Source organism: Chelonoidis abingdonii, chromosome 14, assembly GCF_003597395.2.
Source record: "Chelonoidis abingdonii isolate Lonesome George chromosome 14, CheloAbing_2.0, whole genome shotgun sequence".
NCBI lineage: Eukaryota > Metazoa > Chordata > Testudines > Testudinidae > Chelonoidis > Chelonoidis abingdonii.
The window spans coordinates 25,853,545-25,875,299 of record NC_133782.1 but is presented as its reverse complement, the minus strand read 5'-3'; the positions used below and the strand labels follow the sequence as shown (position 1 = coordinate 25,875,299).

The window sequence follows — 21,755 nt, the reverse complement described above, 5'->3', positions numbered from 1 at the left end:
TGGTTCCTTTCCAGTTGTGGAGGAAGGCAGAATAACCAGCAATCACTTTAACCCTCTTCCCTGAAGAGAACCCATCCAGGTGCTGGGAACACCTGGGTCAGTGGCACCGTGTGTCTGCTTCAGTTTGTGCTGCTGTGCTGGGGATCACACTCCCAGCTGGCCGTGCATGCTGTGCCCACAACTGACAGGAATCCCAGGCATCAATCACAGAGGGTGCCTACCTCATACAAGAGTCCCACTCTCGTTCACAGCCTGCAGGTTCTGCATGTCCACATGGTCACCGCGTGGGGTCCTCAGTGTGGGTGGAGGGGGGCGAGCGAGGCACTGACTGCCACAACAGGGCCAGCTGCTCTCCTCGAGCTGGAGAGGATGGAAAACACAAGTGAGAAGGATCATAAAGCGAACCCAGCACCCATCACCCCAGGGCCCTCTCTGCCCCCATCACATTCCCGACATCTTCTCCACCCCACATGAGGAAGGGTGGTCTCCACCCGCTCTCACCCATCCCCAGACTCCTTCTGCCCCACATGGGCAGTGGTCTGTCTCCCCCTCCTCTCACCCCCAGAACTTTCACCATTTCTTAAGGGAGAAAATTCATTCTGTTATAATCTCTGCCCCACACTGGGTCCCCATGTGATAGCCCCCCACTGAATCTCAGGCTGCCCTCACCCACAGTCCACTCTTCCAACAGGTCTACACAGGCACTTGGTGTCACTGAGCAGGTACTTAGTGTATTTGCTCACATCTGGGGAGGATGAAAGGGACACAGGTCTGATTTAACTACCCTGGGGGGCTGTGGGCTGCCAGGCTAATGGGAAACATTGCCACCTGTGACAGACAACCACTCCTCCGGATACCCCTTGTGGCATGGCCTGCCCAGTAAACTGCCCTCTACTCCCCTGGCTAGCTCTTGTCAGACACCCTTCCCAAGCAGAATACTTTAAACTGAGACAACACTGTGAGGGTCTCATTGATTAAATCTCTTACAGCAGATCAGTTAGATTTTGGCCTCTCAATTCCAACACTGGTTTCCCAGAGCCCTCCTTCTAGGGTGAGGAGGGGGGAATTTAAGCTAGCTATGACCATCATTCATCAATTCTGAGCTGGCCCCTTTTAACTCTGTCTTTCCCCCTTGCCACCTGTCTACCCCACTCTCTCTCCTCCTCTGTCTCCCAGGAGGCTTCTCTTTAATCTCCAGGCCAGGGCTGATTTAGCCACATGACCTTCTTGCTATGGAGCACTGATTTTCCCCACCTGGGGAGGAGAACTGACTGAGCCACAGGTGGGGCAGGGCCCATCACCCCTTAAAGGGGCCAGTCATCTTCTGACACTTCTCTTTGCCTCCCAGCTGGTGTCTAGCCCCATAAATCTAGCCCTTGCTCTTGGAATTAAAGTGCCTTCTTTGCCACCTCCACCTTTGCCTAAGTAGCAAGAAGTGATGGGAAGCAGGAGAGCTTCCCTTCATGGGATGGTTCACTGACACAGCAGCTCCTCGTACTCCATCACTAAGGCTAAGGCTCCCCTGGCCTGCATGCCCCTGGTGTTTTATGAAGCGCTGGGAGAGCATTTGCAGCTAGGTCCCCAAAATACGGAGAGGCGTTCTAAGCGCCCCAGGGCACAGGCAGAGCCTGAGACCAAGGAAAGGAGCAACATGTTAAGCCTGACTTTAGGCTTCTAAACCCCAGCTTCTCCAAGAAGAAACCTCACTGCCCCATTGTGGCAAACCCCACCCTCCCCTCACACCCCATCTCGCCAGCTCTCTGTAATCTCCTCCCAGGACTGTGCTTGCCCTCTTATTATTATGCACTGTTTGTAGCGAGACACAATCCGGAGGCCTCAAGCATGGTAGGAAGCATTGTACAGATGCCCACTGAGAAACAGTCCCTGCCCCAAAGAGCTTACAGGCTAAACAGACTGTCCTATAACCCCAAATTCCATCCTCTTCATCAGCCCCAGGCCTCCCTCTCTTGGGACCATCACCTACAGGGCTCCAGCTTGGCCAGGAACACTAGAAAAAACTAACGGCTTTCGTTCTCTGGATAAATACTAATTCCTCATGCGCAAGGCAAGGTCACCAGGGCCCCATCCAGCTCTGGTTCAGTGGAGTTACTCCCACTTTGTCTGAAACCGACCCCCTTCCTTATTTGCCTGTGAAGTTCCCAGGCCCTAAATGACACTGTATGAATGCTCCTGGGAATAAGAGCGAGGAGATTAGCACCCTGGAAGGAGTAGGAGGGGTTCCGAAAGGATCTGAAATATGCCCCCACCTCAGAGAGTGCATGGGAGATGGACACAAAAAACTATCAGCCCCATTCCGCTTCCACTGGCCCTCCCACCTCAGGCTATGAACACCTGTTTGCTTCTTTCCTATGCATTCAAAGAGCCTCTTATACCACGCCCACATTAGAAAGAGCAAACTACATAGACACAGACCTGCCCTGCTGCAATTTAATCTGTGCTGAGTTTTCAAGACCAAATGTTGAAAATGGGGCGGGAGCAACCAATCATAGCTAATCTAGACTCAGCCTCTCCCAGCAGGTGTCGCTGTGGGGAGTAGTGCAGGAGCACTGGCTGGGGCGGATTTGTGTTCTGAGGTGCAGAAGCACCAGCAGCTCCTGGCACGTGTAAGCTGCCTCTTTTCAAGTACCCATCCTGCTCCTGGAGCCTCTGGTGAATCCACTAGAATGGTAAAGAGACTGGATCCCCACTCAGTGTGTTCTGTGCAGCCTCAGCATCTCACAGTGGAAGGCTCAAAGCCCAGCACGGAGGAGGGGTGTCTTTTCTGTCAGAGCATCGCCTTGGAAGAAGGAGCACAGGGTAAGAAGGGCTGGTTCCGAGGTCACCTCTTTTATTCCACAAGGGATGCCTTGTCCTGTTGACCACCACTGCCTCCAAGTCACCTAGCACGTCTCCCCTAGGACAATGCTGTCTTTATACTGCTCTTTCCCCACCAAGGGCCCCATCGCTCCCCTCAAAATCAGTGACAAGCTTCCACTATCTCCCACAGGAACAAGACTGCGTTTCCGCCAGCCTGCACCCTGAGCCAACAACGGACACACTCATCAGCCGTCACTTAGGGATTGATCCTGCAGGCTCATGGCAGGCCTGATTCCCTGTGAGTCAAGAGCTCTTAGCATCATGCAGGACTGGGCCTTGAAGGGCAGACTGCCTCTGGGTTACATACGTGTAAATCATAGAAGATTAGGGTTGGAAGAGACGTCAGGAGGTCATCTAGTCCAACCCCCTGCTCAAAGCAGGACCACCTCAACTAAATCATCCCAGCCAGGGCTTTGTCAAATCGGGCCTTAAAAACCTCTAAGGATGGAGATTCCACCACCTCCCTAGGTAACCCATTCCAGTGCTTCACCACCCTCCTAGTGAAATAGTTTTTCCTAATATCCAACCTAGGCCTTCGCCACTGCAACTTGAGACCATTACTCCTTGTTCTGTCATCTGCCACCACCAAGAACAGCCAAGCTTCATCCTCTTTGGAACTCCCCTTCAGGTAGTTGAAGGCAGCTATCAAATCCCCTCTCACTCTTCTTTTCTGTAGACTAAGGGTATGTCTACACTGCCCACATTACAGCGAGGCCGCAACAGTGCTGTGATGTAGGCAGTGCAGTCACGCTTTATCGCCAGGGGAGAGCTCTCCCAGTGATAAAACATAACCATTCCAAATGAGGGGTGGTAGCCATAGCTCCCGGTGATAAAGCACTTTCTATACTGGCACTTTTCAGCGCCAAAACTTTTGTCACTCAGGGGCGTGTTTTTTCACATCCTTGAATAATTATAGTTTTAGCACTGAAAGTGGCAGCGTAGACAGCCTAAATAAGCCCAGTTCCCTCAGCCTCTCCTCATAAGTCATGTGCCCCAGTCCCCTACTCATTTTTGTTGCCCTCTGCTGGACTCTCTCCAATTAGTCAGCCCCTTAGCCCGAGTCAACTGGCCCAGGCCAGCCACGGGTATCTAACTGCAGTGTAGACATGTGCTTAGTTTCTGTTTCCAGGCCTGTAGCTTAGGACTTGTTGCTCCAGAGAAAACCATGCCTGCAAAACCTCAGAACTGACCTTCCTCCCCACTGTCCGACGGCTCTAAATAAGGTGTTGCCTCCGGATCTGCCCCAGTGAGGGGCGCAGGATGGAGGACACAGGATGCCTTTACAGCTTGGACTATGATACAGGCTGCTCCTTTACCAAACACAGGCTGAACCAGATTCCAAATCATATGGTTGGGGAAGTCAGGCTGGAATTTTCCCAGCATGGTCCTCACCAGCAAAACACCTGAACTGGGTCCAGGTGTCACGCAAACGTAACCTGTTTGGCACATGCAGGAGGAGGACAAAAGCCAGTGCTCAATGGTGGGGCCTTCCTGGGGAGGAAATGAGTGATCTTCCGGAATGCTGTGTTATTCGGTGAAGTTGCCAGGCCCAGCGGACTCCGCAGTGCCAATCTTTCTTTCACACTCCAGTGATGAATGGAAGATCCTGCAGCTTAGGCATGTAACTGAGGAAAGAGTATTTGTAAAGCAGAAGACAGCTGGATTCCAACGGGGAGGCCCAGGAAGCAGATGAAAGAAAACACTGGCAATGGATGAGAAAATGGCACTGTCATAAGGTGCCCCCACCGGAGTACTCTCCTGTGGCAGGCTGGGGCACACCACGTGTGCTAGCCTCGGTATCCCTCCTTCAGAGTCCCCAGAAATAGTCCAGTGTTTTGAATACAAATGGCTTTTGTGGGGTAATTTATTACAAAAGAAAGCCCTGGGCACATAAACTGTAACAAAAGAAGTGCCACAACTATAGTTCAGACAGTAAAACAATTAGAGCCCATGTTCGCCCTGCCCCCATCTCTGGTACGACTCCAGCGCTCCTTGGCCTGTCCTGCCTCTCTGGTACGCATCTGGCACCCCTCACACACACACCCTCGGTATGACTCCAGCGCCCCTTGGCCTGTCCTGCCTCTCTGGTATGGATCTGGCACCCCTCACCCCTGCCCCGATATGACTCCGGTACTCCTTGTCTCACCCCACCTCTCCGGTATGGGTATGACTCCGGCACCCCTCGACGCCCTGCCCCCAGTATGGTTCCAGCACCCCTCAACCCCACCCCACCTCTCCAGTATGGCTCTGGCACCCCTCGATCCCACCCCGCCTGTCTGATCTGTGGACTGGATTTGTGCGCTGCGTGTTTCCAAGCCCACCCTTGGGCATCACACTACATTATAAACCTAATTTTACAATGGCTGGATCCAGGTCTCACAACCATGCTAATGCGTCCACACTGAACTGCACAGACCTTCTGACTCGGGGCTGCAGCTTGACCTGCATCTACACTGCAAAATGACAGGGCTTGGACCAAAGTTGCAATGGGCTTGGACTCAAACCTGAATCAGAGCCCAGGCTTAGGGTTTGTCTATGCTGCAAAAGAAACCCCCAAACCAATCCCCCTCTTCTCCCCTGCAGCAGCGAATTTCAGAGCCCAGGTCAACCACAGGGCTAGAAATAGCAGTGTAGGGTAGGCCCTTCCCCCCATGATGGGTTTTAGACCCTCAGCTCCAGCCCAAGTGGGAACGTCTACACTGCTATTTTTAGCTCCATACAGTGAACCTGAGTCAGCTGACCCAGGCTTTGAGAGTTTTCCCATGGGGTTGTCGTGTTTGATTTATGTATTTATTTATTTGCAGTGTAGGCCTACCAATAGCATGAAGTGTAGACATCCTCACAGTTGGGTTGGTCAAAAAATGGGGAAATAATTGAGTGAACAAACATGCTCAGAGACCCTGGTGGAGGCCAGCATGGAGTCAGAGCCTTGAGATGTTTGTCCTGTGGGAACAACACCATTGTATCCCAATGAATGGCTTTGTGCAATGACAGAGCAATGTGGCATTACCCCAACAGCTGGGGAATTCAGCATGACCTGGTCAGAACACACAGTCGTGGTGTCACAATGCACATGGCTGAGCAGGGGTTCTACCTGCATTATGGATAGTGTATGTATTATTAATCATAAGAACACACTGCAATTGTATAGCTCTTGCTGTCCAAGGTCCTCAGAGCACTTTGTACAATCCAAGTCTGACAAATCCCCCTGTGGGGTAGGTAAGTACCACCTCCATGTTACAGCTGGGGAAACTGAGGCACAGATAGGCAACATGACTTACCTACGGTCTCTCAGTGAATCAGCAGAAGAGCTGTGATATGGAACCCAGGATCCTAAATCTCATGTTCCTCTTTAAACCACTAACCCACAGTGTTTGTCTGGTTGGTACCCTATAAACTAACCCTATTTGTCTCTGGACAGGCCCAACAAAGTGAGAACTGCCCCACAATGCTGAGGATAGGGACTTGCTGAGAATGAGGGAAAACAGTTAGATAAAACAAGCTTTGACCTAAGTTTAGGCCAAGATTTAGTGCAGTCCAGTTTCAACCTAAACTCAGTCCCAGATGACCCCCTTTCCTCCTATATTTCTGTCCCCCTGCTTTCATCTGGGCACTAAACTGATGTTCCTTTCAAACCCCAATGAGAGAGGCTATGAAAGGAGAAGAAATCAATGCTTTGAAAAGGACACGCCATCTCATCACACTGCATAATTGGAATCCCAGCCTGTGACGCAAGAATGGCAGCGAGCCACAGGCCTTTCTAAGAAGCTGTCCCTGCTTCACAAGCATGATCCAGGTAAGGCTTCCAAGTGACGGTCATGCCTCAAACGTGTCACAGCCCTATGCCAGGCAGGAGTTTGCAACAGGCCCTCAAACCATTCAGCCTTCGCTGAAACAGCCTCGTCTTTCCTGTGTCTCACAAACGGTCATTTCCAGACTGCAGATCTGAACTGGATCAAACACCTAACTCCCCCTGCCCTCCCAAAAGCTCCTCTATCGCAACAGAAGCTAAACTAGGAAGGTGTTGGGCCTGCAAGGTCCTGTGCATGAGTGTTAGGGTTATTTAGCATTCCCAGAAAAATGGTGTCTGGGTAGGAGGAACTCTGAAGTGACACAGCTGCTGGTTAGCGTCAAGCTCTGTGCAGCAGGATCCATGGCCCAGAGAACCAGTGCCAGGACTCAGACTCGGAGCTAGTGAGTGCAGCAGAAACCATGCGTGTTGGATCACTAGTGCCAGGAGTTCATGCCACAGCACTAGGACCTGGATTTGGACTCGCAGCTTCTGAGTGCCGCATGATCCACACATTGGAGCGCTCGTGCCAGGATCCTCTCACTAGCACTCCTTACTCAAGCCAATCTCCCATTGATTTCAAGTGGCATTTTGCCCTTGTAAGGAATCCAGGATCAATTCCCCACCAGTCTCAGTGCAGTGTGATCCACCCAGCAGGACGCGACGTGCTGGGATTCAGCCCGCCAGCCAGCCTCCTAATGCAGTAGCAGCCGCTTCAGGAGAGACAGTTTGTGCTTAGTCTGATCAGCTGCTTGCTCCACACTGTAGCCGATGTTTGATTGTGCCTTCCACCAGGCAGCTAGTTTGATTGTGCCTGCCACCAGGCAGCTAGCCGCTTACACAGCAAGCTGCAGTGCCTGAGCATGCCCATTGCAGCACTCCATCAATTAACGGCCAGCACTCGCAGCGAGACAGGAAGTGAGAAGGGGGATGGCAACATGGGCAGCGCCAGAAAGGAACACGACAAAGATCTAAAACGATGCTATGGTCAATTGGGGAAAAACACAGCAGGTCGGATCCTGCTTTCATCCACACTAGTATAAATCCAGAGTAGCCCTACTGAAGTCATTGGAAATACTCCTGGTTGTGCCAGTGTAACCCAGAACAGAATTTGGCCCCCTAGCTCTCCAGCTGCTACTGGGCTGGAGTGGGTGGCTAGAGCTGGTCCCATGCTGCTAGCCCAGCACCCCCTGCTGCCTATAGGAAGGCTGGGCCACATGAGGCCCCTGCTGCTGGAGTCTCCTTGGCTTGTGGATCACACCCAGACCCTGGTGGTCACTTTCCCTGGAGTGGGGGCGGGGGGGGGGGGAATGCAAGGAGATTTCTGGGGTAGGGCTGCACAGTTGCAATTGGGTCAGGATTTCAGGATCAAGTCAGGCCTAGATACGCCAGGATGGGAGCACAAAGATTAGAGCAGATGAGTTAGATCAGATGATGCTAGACTGGACTGAGCAGGCAGGCAGGCACGCTAGCCTGGGCTTGATGGGACTAGATTAGAGGAGGAAGAGAGTTAGACAAGGTTAAACAGCTAAAGCAGGTGAGGCAGACTGGGGATTTGCCATGCTGGGATTTGGCTCGGCAGGGATTTTCTCCTAGCCAGGCTGGATCTGCCTGCTCTCTCGCTCAGCATCCTCCAAACAAACTACTTGGCAATTAAGCCCCAGCACAAGAGCACTAGGTAGGGCAGGGTACAGCAGAAATGCGATGAACTGAGGGGGGAATGGCTTAGAAAGAAAAGAGCAGCAACTAAAAACATCAAGATCACCAGCAAGAGCCAAAGGTTCCTCCCTGGGCAGAGGGAAATCTCCTGCTTCCCTCCCCTCACGGCAAGCCAGAACCATCTCGTCTCTGGCCAGGACAACTCAGAAACCAATGTGCAAAATGCAGGAGGGAGAGAGGCACTGAAGCCCCCAAAATGTAGCTGTGGGTTAAGCTGGGATTTGCAAGGGGCATGAAGGAGGTGCCCAAATCCCATCGAAACGCCGTGGGACTTGGGCACTAACTCCCACCCAGCTTAAAAGGCCCTCTCCTTAGCACATCAAACCAAGTACTGCACTCGGCAGCATGGCAAGCCAGGGAGCTGCAATCCAGCATCGAAGGGGGATGCATCTTTCCTTCGTCAGCCTCCTCTCAATCCCTCTCCTACTCCTCCTCAACACATTCCCTTCCTGCCAGCCCAGACAGCTATTATGGCAAGCCGTACAAATGAAGACCACTCAACACCACCAAGTGCAACACTCCCTCAAACCCCCTTGAAGTCAAAGGGAGATGAAAGAGCTCAGCAGTTCCAACAGCTCCTGGGGACTATATTACTGGTCCCAGCTGTCTGGAACATGCAGTGTTTCAGAACATCCCACATTATTATGAGATCAAGGTCCCTGTCAATTCAGGTGTCTTACTGCAAATGCATGGGGAAATTCCTTCCACTGACACCTGACGTAACTACTTCATCTCCCATTGGCCAGGGAGAGTTCAGGTTTGAGTGGCTCATGCATTCCTCGGTAATGATTTTTCTTTCTCTGGTGGAAAGATGAACACACCTGATGTACTTTTTCCCAGGGCTTTGGGGGACATTGCGAACACATGATCAGCAAACATGGTGGGGATTCTCTGTGTCATAGACCCTGAGAGGGAGTACAGCTTCCAGGGAAGATAGAAACGACAAAGGGCACGCTCTTCACTGGACTTTTTATTTGCTCTTGATAGATAACCTATGATGGATCCAAGGACCTGCTAAACTTTCCACTGATATTTGGTCTTAACCAGACAGAATATTTTAGGTCCCATGAGAAGCTGGCACAAAAAAAAAGCAGAATTCCTTTAGCTAAACCACCCCTCTTCATGAGCGGCTGGAGCCACGTTGGCAGGAGGAGCTCTCCTGTGGCCATAGCACTGCTCACGCCGCGCAACTTACATCGCTGGGGGTGTGGCTTGTTCACATCCGAGTGACATACATTACACCAACGTCAGGGGTAGTGTAGGCTCAGCCTCAGTTAGCCAGCAGCTAACTAATGACACAAGCCCTCAGTTAAGCATATACGTTTAAAAAAACCAGTTACAAGAAACTACAAAACGGAGACCAGCAAAATATAACTGACACTTTCCCCATCATCACATTTAAGAAAAGTCGGCAAATCGCACTGGTTCATAGATTCATAGATTCATAGACTCTAGGACTGGAAGGGACCTCGAGAGGTCATCGAGTCCAGTCCCCTGTCCTCATGGCAGGACCAAATACTGTCTAGACCATCCCTGATAGACATTTATCTAACCTACTCTTAAATATCTCCAGAGATGGAGATTCCACAACCTCCCTAGGCATTTCTCTGTTTGCCTGTATGTTACTAGCAGGTGGATCATTAACATGATCATCATTACTAAGGTCTATCAGCAAATCTGAATCCTTTTTTCACATCCAAAGGGAAAACTACCTTTCATGGCATATGGCACAGCCTTCAACTCCTAATAGTCCAGGAGGCATTCAAGTCCAGCTGTTCGTATGTTCAGAATGCCCAAATTAGACACACAGATAGATCAGTGGGAGAGAGAGTGAGCTGGAAACATGTGGACGAGGAGGAATGCTGCAAAGCAGTTGTTGTGAGAGCGTGCTGTGGGTTCCTGCCATTATTTGGATGTTTTACCAGACTGTTCTCTCCATCTGCTGAACCCGGCAAGTTTATTTTAGTGCTTTGTTCAGATCAACTCTTCCTCTTCCACTTGCAGCTAATGGGAGCACTGGGCTGAAGCAATCACAATCCATCTACTGAGGAACCTGGGAATGATAGGGGTGGGGTTCAAACCCAAGGAGACATTGGGGGTTTGCCATTGCCCTAGGGAGGTGAAGGAAACCATTTTAATGGTGAACACAACTGCAGCCCCCTCCTCAAAACCCCCCACCTCAACTGTTTGAAATTCCAAATTATGAACAGAAAAGGAGGCCAGATTCTCATCTGGTGTAAACCAACGCTGACCTCAATGAGCTCTGCCAATTTGCACCCCACCCATTACAATTGGGCGTAGTTTAAATCCAAGTCGTTTAAAAGCAATTCCTCCTTCACCTACCTGCCTAATTAGTCATACTGGGAAAAAATGATTTTAGGCAAATTTTACCTTTTTGTGAAACGTCTGAAATACTGGCATTTTTTTTCATCCTTGCAACAACTAGTGACCTCCCCCTGCAAAGCATTTTCCACTCTTGGGATGTCAGGGACATGCTAAATACACTTTCAGCCAAGGCTTCCCGCCTGCGAATTTCTGACAAGGAGGGCACAGCCTCCCTGACTAGCCCAAAGATCTGACGGAGCGAGCAGAGAGGTCTGGGAGACAAAGCAACCTGAGCTCTGTTCCCACCACTTGGGTTTAATAGGAGTTTCTACTTATATGCCTCACATTACCGGGAAACTGAGACATGGAGAGGCTAAATGACTTGGGTGAAGGTCTAGGCAACAGCAGATATAAATTCTAATCCTGGGACAAATGTCTAGGCCTCCAAAATTTGTCAGAACCCTGCCCCACCTTCCCTCTTCCAAGATTTCCAGGTGCAGAATCCCAGGAAACAAACTGTCAACACATTTGTGTACAAATTTCCATGCAGAATTTTTCCAACTGATCTCACCTGCCTTTACTTACCAAGACAAGATTCAAGGCCTCAAGGCAAACCCCAGGGAACATGACTTCCTGCTGATTTAGGCACTACTGTTGTTAGCACCTGCAGCAGGAGAAACAGATGCTTCAGGACTTAACCTCGGGTCCTGGCAGGTAAAAGGTCAGTTAAGCTTTCTCTTTAGGGCAGCTATGGGAAGAGTGCTAGGAGAGGTAGACTTTGCACTCCTTTAGCAAATCAAATTGCATGGTATTGATCAGGGATAGAGGGTGCTCATATACAATATCAGGGTTGGAAGGGACCTCAGGATGTCATCTAGTCCAACCCCCTGCTCAAAACAGCACCAATCCCCAGACAGATTTTTGCCTTAGATCCCTAAATGGCCCCCTCAAGGATTGAACTCACAACCCTGAGTTTAGCAGGCCAATACTTAAACCATAGAGCTATCCCTTCCTCTCAGTCATAATTCTGATCCCATTTTTCTGGCACTGCACTTCACCCTTCATCAGAAATGTTCCAGAACGAGAGGGGGAGCCACATGGGGTTAAATCCCACTGTGCCTCACCAGCACACCTCAACCTAGCCCTACCTAGACCTCACGCATTTTGGGGCCAAATGCTAGTCTAATGCCAGTGTGAAACCGCTGTGACTCCACTGAAGCTGATGGAGTCCCACAAAGGTGAGAGGAGAATTTGGCCCTATGTAGCCATGCTGAATGGTCCTGGAAACTCCCTTACTACATCTGTGTATCATACCCCTGTCCAGAAAGCACCACCCTCTCCCAGAGGTAAAACAGCCTCCCCACGGGTTCAGCCCTGGGCTTTTCTGCGCTGCTGCATGTTGTCTCTCAACCATGACCTTGCTGGGGGACAAATCCTCTTAGTGTGTGAAAGGATTTCATCCAATCAAGGCCTTCCCAACACTGGGACAGATTCTGATCTTACTTACACTAGTGTAAATCTAGGGTAACCAGATCCACTTCAGTGAGGCTACTTTGGATTTACACTGCTGTGTCTGAGATCATTGTCTGGACACATATTGTACCATGTGCCATTCCCCTCATTGTGATTCCATTTTAATTAGTCCCTGTCACTGCAGCCCCATGACAAGGTGGCCTCCTCCAGAGACACAGGGTCTGCCTTCTGTATTCATTTAAATGTGAGCTTCCCCACAAAGTTCTGTCTCCAACCTAGTCGATCCATCCCATGGATCATTGTCCTCCAAGAGGCATTGATATTCAAACAGGAGATTCCCTCCTTCCTGCTCATTCAGCAAGGAGTTCTGCCCATGCCTCCGCAGGACTCTCCCTCCCTCAACACTGCTGCACCGAGCCACCATGCTCCAGAGAAAGGGAGAGCGAGGCTCATAGTCTAGTGTACCCAGTCTATCATGCCAGCTCCAGCTTATGGAGATAACGACTTCCACCTCTGGCCAGTATCTGGCAATTGCTGATTTGCCTTTTCAGTCCCTCTTCTTGTCAGTCTCCCACCATCTCTTGCCCTTAATTGCTGCTGATTCAATCAAGGTGCTGTAGGCATGAACCACATGCCATCAGTTATCTGCACTGGCTCACCAGAGATGACCTTGGCCAATTCAAGGACAACTGCTCTCCTTCTCCTCTAAAGGTTTAAATCCCTGTAGGGAGAGACACAGTATGAATGGGGGAAAGGGTCACTTCCCCAAAACCCAGCACTGGTCCCTGCAGCTCCCCTCGCTACACCTTGGTGTCAGCTATGCTGGCTCTCTGGAGTCCACCTGAGCCCAGAGCAGCCTCTTCTGCAGCTCTAATTTATACCCTGTGGCAAGACTGCCTGCTAACAGGCTTGCTCTGCAGCAATGCCACATGGAAGAGAGTGGATGCTCTTGTCATCCCCTCCTCTCCAGGACTGGCCTTGCACAGCCAGCTCAATCAGGGAGGAGAAAAAATCCATTCCAAGGAGGGCCCTGCAAAATGTCACTCTAGAATTGACCCAAGTGAACCGTGCTGTGTATTAAACAGGTAGAGATTTCCTGAATGTGTGCTCTCCTGAAGGGGAAAAATAGGAGAAAAACCCAACACTATCGGGCCTGGACTCTGGGCAGGGCTAAGCAGTACCTTGTGACTGGGCTCTTCTCTTTTGAAATTGGGGCACTTTCTTCCCTCAGTGGCAATTCATTCTAGAATCCAGGACTGTTGGAAACAAACCCAGACAGCTGGTGCTTTGTCTGTGCGCCCTCAGTGCAGAGACAGCAACAGAAACATCCCGATGGGCAAGTCCCAAGACAGCCTAGAGTTTTCTTCTGTAAACAAAGCCCTCACGAGCCCAAGCCCGGGCTGTGAACCAGGTGATTGGAAGCTCACAACCTCAGGGGAGAAAATGGCCCCAGGCAGGATTTCGATAGCCCCCTGGCTGGAGAGATGGGCTATCTTGGCACTAAGAGCCTGGCAGGAGGAGAATGCATGCTCTGTGTCAATGGTCAATGCCCCAAGCCCAGAGTCACGATGTGGAGTTACTGTCGCTGTCCCCGTGGAGTGCATGAGGCCGGGCCTCTTCCTGTGTTCGCATGGACACCTGAACCAGGAAGAGAACTTGCATCCTTTCATTTCATCACCGAGAATCAGAAACCCAGTGAAAGAGAAAGAAGGGAATACACTGCGACCTCTGCTGTTCTTCCCTCAGCTGTTAGAATAAGGCACATCGGGGGGCCAGGAGGGTTCAGCAAAACAGGAATCGCTGGTGGAGGGCAAAGAACAGACCACATGGCTGAGCAGACAGCTGCACATACAGGGCTCAGAGAGGTTCTACCTTCACGCCATCACCAGGAACCTAGAGGGAGAGTTCATCACAGTGATGACCCGGGCTTATCCCTGCTCCCTGCCACAACACGCTGGCCTTCGTGGCTGATACACCCCGGAGCTTTGGGTCCCCCGATGTTTGGAGGGAACTTGCATCTGGTTGGCAGCAGCTGCCAACACCAGAGGCATGGTAAGCTCCCTGTTGGCCACGCAGTTGCCTGGCAGCAGCTCAGCTGGCTCCTCCACCATGCTGTCCATTCGGCCTCCGGGCACAAGATGGGACAGCTGGGTGGAGAAGGCTCAGCTGCAAGCAGCTGGCACAGTGGAGGCAGATGAGGAGGAGGGCCAATGGGTGGGATAGAATGGAAGGGCCATGGGGAACAAACAATGGGAACAGCCAGTCCCCACAAACCCTCAGCAATACGAAAGGAGGGAAGAAAAGGCAGCCCAGGGACCAGTGACAGAGACCTGCTGTGGGGACAGGAAGGCAGGGCCAATCCGCCCACAGAGGAGGAAAGAAAGGGAGAGCTCTACTGAGGGGAGAGAGCAAGGGGCCCCACCAGGGCAGGAGATGGGGGATGAGAGCCTGGGTACCTGAAGGTGCTGAAGAGCTGGGAGAGGCCCATGGAAGGTGATGGAATACAAACAGCGTATGCAGAGGAGAGGGCTCCTCATTAGCATTTGGGGGCAGGGCTTGTAAGTTCATTGTAGGTAGGGCACTGGAATGTACATTTCTCTTAGGTAGGGCACTGGCCTAGGACTTCAGAGACCTGGCTTCTAGCCCCAGTTCTGCCACTAGCCTGCTGGGTGACCTGGGGCAAGTCCCTGGTCGCCTCCATTCCCCATGCATACCGTGGGGATAACAGCCCTGCCCTACCTCCCTGGGGTGCTGGGAGGCACTCCAATTCTATGGTAATGGGGCGTCTCATCGCTAGATTCTCATACCACAGAGGTGTTCCCCTCAGGGCAGGGCTTGAGCAGGCACACCTGGCAGGGTAAGGATGGCACACACTAGCACTGCCAGGCCTGTGCATAGAGGGCTAGGCTCCCTAAGGCTGGCAGCATGTCAGCGCTACGTTAACTTTAAAAACAATAGTTTTGAGAAGAACAACATGGAGCTATCTGTGCCTCTGGTCAGTTCCATATGCCACTTACCTCTGGCTCCCCCAACCAGGGGTAACAGGTGCAGAAGCCTTCCCTATATTCATATGCAGGTTTCAGCCCATTGCATGGGAATTGCCCTTCTTGTCCCTCTAAGGGCTCTCTGCTTCTGCTCATTTGCAAGTGAATTTTAGAGGCAGGGTTTGTAGGCAGCAAGGGGTGGGGGATGGACGGATGCAACCCAATGCAAACAGGACACACAGCATTGTATTGGGCCCAGATCCTTGGCCGGTGTAAACTGGCATGGCTCCATTGACTGCAATGGCACCATGTTGACTCACTAACCTGGCAGAGGTCCAAGTGAAACCATCAGAAGAGTCCAACACTACCCCCCAAAAGGAGAATCTGAACCAGGGAACAAAATCTCCTAGGGGGCTCAAATATTGTCCTGACCCAGGCAGCACTACTCAAGGTTAGAACTAAGGGGTGTGGAGTGACCTAGCTTTGAGGTCTGCACACAAATCCCCAGAGCTGGAGAGGACCAAACCTCAGTTTTCAGGCATTTCCACATTGTTATGGGGGGGAGGGGGGAAGAGGAGGATTTGGCAGATCCAAGCCTCCTCGGGATTGCCACAGAAACGTCACTGCAGAGAGTTTTGTCCTTCCACGAGGAATGCCTCCCCGTCTTGAGAGGCAATTTAAAGTGATGGATCATGTCCACAGCTGATGGGATTTGTAACATATCAAAGTGTCTCCTTATGGTTCATCCCTGGTATGATCCGCATGAAGGAGCAGGGACTGCGGCTCTGGTCCCTGATCACACAGTGAAGTGTGAGGCTGGAACCGACAATGTACTGGCCAAGAGTTCTAGCTAATTAGTATGGAAAGAAGGGTTTTTCAAAGATTGTGTTGAGGCTGGGGGAAGTCTGGTGGATTTTAATGGTCCTACCACTGACTAATTCATTTTTAATAATGGTGATTAAAGCCTGTTCTAACATGAAGGGCTGATGTAAAAGCTTCTACTGCATAGCTGCTGAGGAACTGCATTCCTGACCTCTCCCCCTCCCCTCTGCTGACTGCTACCATCCTGAGACCCTAACACACTTTCCTCAGTGCACCTCAATCCTGCCCTTTAGCACCCCTACTATTCTAGCCCTGCCTCTTGTTTAGCTTCCAACAGCTCTGCCAATGGACCCCATTTTGACCCACAACCTCCTATCCTATTCCAGCCCTTCCCAATGCCACCCCCTGCCAGCTAGGCTGATGCATCTCATCCCAAGCCTGCAGCATGCCGGGTCTCAGGTGCAAACAGAGAGCAAACATTTTGATGTCCACTGAGGACCAGAGAGAAGCCACCAGGCTCTTTTCACCTGGGACGAGTAAGGATGTCAGCTGAGGTCTCCAGACTTTCAAATGAAATAAAAGCCCGGGGCGCAAACGGCCTCTTGCTCGTGGCACTGCTCTTTGAAGCTCCTGCTTTGTGCTTTCTGGCCCTTATACCTCACCCGGACGTTCTGGGCAACTTTGGTTCCATTTGTTTCTCGAAGCGTCTGAGTCTCCAAAGGCACAGAGGACACACATGGAAAGCTGTCCTGCCTCGGTACGCAGTGCTCCGTGCTTAGTGTGTGGCTGCTGCTGGTTAGCATGTGGCTGCACTATCCTGCTGGGTTCGCTGTTCAGCTCACCCTCAGCGAGGCACCCATGTGTAAACGCACTGGAAATCAAGGGAAGCACTGCTTGGATATTTGCTGAATCTGGCACAACCTTCCGCTTGCCTTGCCCCTCCTCAAGCTAAAACTGGGACTTTGGGGTTTCCTTTGCAGATGGGAAACCATTGGTTATTATTATTAATTATCTTGTCTTTAAAGTCCTATAGAAACACTAGCTAATCAGCCCCCACCTCAGCCTATCTGAGACAGGAACCTAAGTATTAGGAGCCCAGTGTTGCAAATGGGGAAAAGAGACCCAACAGGCCAGATCCCCCCAGGAGTTCCTGACTCCCAGCCCTTTGCTCATACTATCAGATCACAACTCCTCCCAGTATCCTTCAGCCGTGACCTGGGATCAAGACTGCTTCCCTCTCCTCCAGCCTACAGAGAAACTCCCTTTTATCCTGCACCACAAACCCCATATCCAGGGTTGATTTAAATGGGCCACCCACTCCTTGGTGCCGGGGTGGGGGCTCCAGTGTTTCCTTAACTCTAAGCCCAGATGCAGTCAAGCTTTGCATACAATGGGTAGAAGGTTTTTTCCCCCACTAGCCAGATCTAAACCCTCCAAGCTTCTCCCATTGTCACCTATTCACAGTTTCCATTTTAAAAAAAAATGCAATGAAAAAGGTTATCTCGCTCTCCATTTAATAAAGGAGGGGACATGAAAAGGTCACGAGACAATCTGATTCTGTGGCTACCCAGCATAATTTCAATCCTCTGCTCTCTGTCCTCATTTCCTATTCTCCTTCCCAGGAGGTGTCTGAAAGCCTTCAATAAGAGCCTCTTCTTTCGGAAGAGCCGACAGTGTCCTTTCTTCCCTACATAGCCACAGATATGTCCCATTTTCCTTTTGATGTCAAGATAAAATATTACACACACACGCACACACACACACACGCACGCATAGCTAGCTTTCTGTCCCAGATTTGGTATTTTAGGAAGAAAACTGAAAAGCTATAATAAATTCTAAATCAATTCCTCACACAAGTGACCATTTCCCCTTTAAACGGAAATGTTTAGTTCTTTTCCCCTTTAGTAGGAAATTCCTCCTCACTCTTTCATTCATTGCTTTGGTTTCCTTCCCCATAATTACAGCTCTCTGGGGTTGCATAAGCCTGTGACCTTAGCCTGATGAAGGCCCAAAGCTGAGTGGCCTCCTCACACCAAGATTGGGCCGCCAACCCTTCTGCTTAGCTATTAGATGTGGATATAAGGAGTGGGGGGGGACTTCAAGAGCTGGATCAACCGTTCTGTAACTGATATCCCTGGATCATGGGTGATCTAGGGAGAGCTGTCTGCTCTCGTGGTGCCGGCTCCTTCCTCCTTATTTCCAATTCTAGCAGCTACATCACATTAAAAAACACTAAACCAGACTATATCTGAGGATCTGGCACAATACATTATCAGTGTGGAATGTTGATCAATGACAGGTTAAAGTCAGGGAGCATGGGAAGGAGGGAGCTACTCACAGCTCTTCTTAAAGCTGGGCTTCCCTTCCCCCTTGACTGGTGCTGCTGAACACATATGGAGATCTCCCCTGCCAAGTTGCACCTACAGTCAGCACAGCAGATTGGTTAAAGTTACCCCACCTTGAGATCCACCCCTGCCTGGTGCGCTGAGAGCTCCACCTCTCTTTTCAGTCTGTTTTAACCCCCGAGAATAATAAACCACCCACTTGGACGGCCTTCCACAATTGCTTAAATTTTCTTAAACAAAGCAAAGATTCCTAAGGAGTGACAGAAATCAGAACAGCGACTCTGTTCTACTGACTTCTGGAAGCTGCTTTCTTTGTCTGAACACCACTGACTTTCAGGTCTTCTGCACAGAGGTGTGTCCCAGGGGATGACATACAGGCAAAAACAATCAATGATTGCAACACTTTATCATTTTTATGCTGTTCTCAGATACTAGCCAATAGGAATCAAGCAACTGTCATGGTCACCAGGTCTGCTCATCTACAAACACTGGACATCCGTCCTTTTGTTAGAGGATTAACACACTACACAAAGCACACAGCCACCATGACCTTGGAAATGCCTGTAGCCCTAATGCCTAGAGGTGATGCCTGTCTGTCTCCATTCCTTACCAGCCTGTGATCGCTGGACATAAAAAAACAAACCATGTTAGTTGCTTCCTCTGACTTGGACATGAAGGGAATAGCAGAACTAGGAAAGGGAGGGATGGTTAATTGTCCTCTTAAATTTATGCCTTTGTGCTTTTGGGTTATTGACCTGTATTGATATAGGTTGTCTTCAAGGAAGTAACAGAGCCATCTAGCAACTGTCACAATTCAAGTGGAGGTGGTCAGGCTGGAGTGAGTGGCTGAATATTTCTTCCTTTCCTGGCCACATTTGCAAAGCCGGATACATAAAAAAACTGGAGAGTGGAAGCTTGTGTCTCTGTCTGCTTTGGTCTCATTAGAAGCCCAGTTGGTTCCTGCAATACAGATGTGAATTCAAGGGAGCTTTTCAACTGCAGGCTCAGCAGCAGTTTAGCAGTATCCCTGCACACCAGTGGAGGTCGGACGCGGACCCCACCACACGTGGCTTGTTCTACAAATAGGAACCGTTTTCAGTTCTCTGAGCTGTTGTGGGGTTTGGCCACCAGTGACACTGGCACAGATGCCCAGGAGTGGGCGTGAAATTGATTAGTATTGGTTTCTAATTCTGTACCACGTGGCCTTGCCATTCCCAGTCCTTTCATCCTCTCCTTGAACTATGAATGCCTCCTTCTCGCTCATTCCCTTGACTCCTTTTGATCTCTTCCTCTGCCCTTCTGCACCCCATTCCAGGCTTTTAAGAAGACAGGGTGGTCTTGTGGTTACCATGGTATAGTATTATAAGGCAGCTGTCCTGGAGCGCCCTCCATTGGTAGACCCTAGCCAGACAAGCGTGCATACCTCAGTTTCCCCTTTCTTCTGCCCACAAAAGGAACATAGTCTCTCAGAATCTGATACAAAGCCCTCCTCTGGGCATAATTTATTCACCTATGCAATACTTCCTCCAAACCTTGTAAGAAGATCATTTCCCAGTCACCACAATAAGCAAACACACAGCAGGTTTTTCCATTCCCCTCTCCCAGGACAGCATCAGCAAGTCACCGACGCGTGAGTCAATAACAGCACTTGGATTCCACTTCCTCTGGCCCTTGCCCCAGGCCTCCCGCCTGAGCGTGACCAGTCTTCCCACGGCTCTGCCCTCAGGTCATCAACCGAGGGTTCCCCCTTCTCTGATGTCCCACTCCTTCTGGCCTCCCTGCCTGTGAGTCCTACCCCTGATCAAGGGATCCTCTGTCTTGTTTCTAGGTTCAGCTCCTCTTGAGCAAGCTGGATCTTCCCTTCCTCCTGTGGGCCACTGCCCAACCCTTCTGTTCCTCAGGGGTCCCCAGCTTTCGTCAGTTCTCACTGGCCGCTTTCCTCCAGCTCCTCCTCTCTTTCCAAACTCAGCTCTCCCACGCAGCTTCTGGCTGTTTCCTGCTCCCCTGGGTTTCAGACAGCTCGCTCCTGCCCCGCTGACTCACCAGATCTCCCTCTGTCCCCTCGCACACCATAGGTGTTGTGGACTTCTCTGCCTCTTAAAGGGTCAGTGCCCCCATGCAACCTATAGGGACCTAGGATTCATTCATTCCTGTCTCTGCCGACAGTTCACTGTTGGACCTTGGGCTAGCTACATAAACTCAAGGTTTTCAAACGTGGCTTTAATTGTGGGCGTGTCACATTTGAGATGCCCATCTTGAGAGAGCAAGCTGTCTCAAAGCAGGGATTCAAATTATAGGCCACTTTTGAAAATCTTACCCACAACCTCCAGTGCCTCAGTTTCCTCACATTAGCAACAAGGGAACATTTTTTGGTGTAGACAATGCTGGAAAGAGTGAGATGTAATTCTTAACAGTGTGGGGGGAAGAGTGGGAGCCTTTTAATCCAGCCAGGTGATGTCGCTTCCTGTGTGTGTGACAGAGCATACAACTGATGGGGTCATTTTAAATTTAGGAACATAAATCCACTGATATGGTATCTGTGCTCCTAAATTACTTAGGCACATTTAAAAATTCCACCCTCTAGCTTCATCTGTTCCTTTGTAACTGAGCTTCCTGCCAGCCAGTAGTGCAGCTGGAGGGGGAGCAGCTGCTCCCCCACCAAGCACAAGTGATGCCTATTTAATTTTACTCACCCAGGAGTGAAAAAAAAGGAGCCACCTGCTATGGTGCTTTTACTGATGGGGCTGTGCTTCGGGTCTTTGGCGGCACTTCGGTGGTGGGACCTTCACTCGCTGCAGGTGTCTTCGGCGGCACTGAAGCTTCATCGCCAAAATTCCACCGAAGACCTGCAGAGCGAGTCGAAGACCCAGAGCACTGCCCCGCCAGTAAAAGCGCTGCAGCGAGTGGCACCATTTTTTTTTTCCACTCCCACTCTTCCCTCCACCTGGCTACGCCACTGCTGCCAGCGTTACCAAACCCGTGGGGCTGATTTGCAAGAATCTATTTTCTCTACAATCCTCTTTATTTTAACATTTCCTCTGCTTTGTACCTCATAATCAGTGGGACGAAGGCCCAGATCTATCACCGTCTTGGACACTATAGTACACTAAGGGAGTTTCTCTTGGCATCCCTTGCAAAAACACAAACCCTGCTGAGCACAGACTGAGCTCTTTGGTCTTCATTAGCTGGAACACAGAGGAAATTGTTTGTCCTAAGGAGTTTAAGTTCAAGACAAGCCAGGGAATTTGGTCTGCTGTGGTGTAATCATGTGTGATGCACTAGGTTAGGGTGTATGTGTTGTGATACAGCATGGCCAGAGGGCAGCATAAGAGTGTTAGCAGGGGGCCTTATTCCCTGCCAAGGGAGGAAGGTTTGCTTTAGATTAACTAGAACAGCTGTGGCCAATTAGAGCACCTGACT

General features: G+C 50.6%; 1 protein-coding gene across 4 annotated transcripts in view; it reads right to left on the bottom strand.

The window, feature by feature from the left end:
* The window catches only part of DLGAP4 (DLG associated protein 4), a 331,900-nt gene that overhangs the window by 265,539 nt on the left and 44,606 nt on the right, over positions 1 to 21,755 (bottom strand). Inside the window, exon 1 of one of the 4 annotated variants that reach the window (XM_075072306.1) lies at positions 222 to 360. The exons of the other annotated variants lie outside the window; for them this stretch is intronic. The gene's annotated coding sequence lies outside the window, so the exon portion shown is untranslated. Of the gene's footprint in view, positions 1 to 221; positions 361 to 21,755 lie in introns of those variants that run through there. 4 annotated transcript variants of the gene reach the window in all.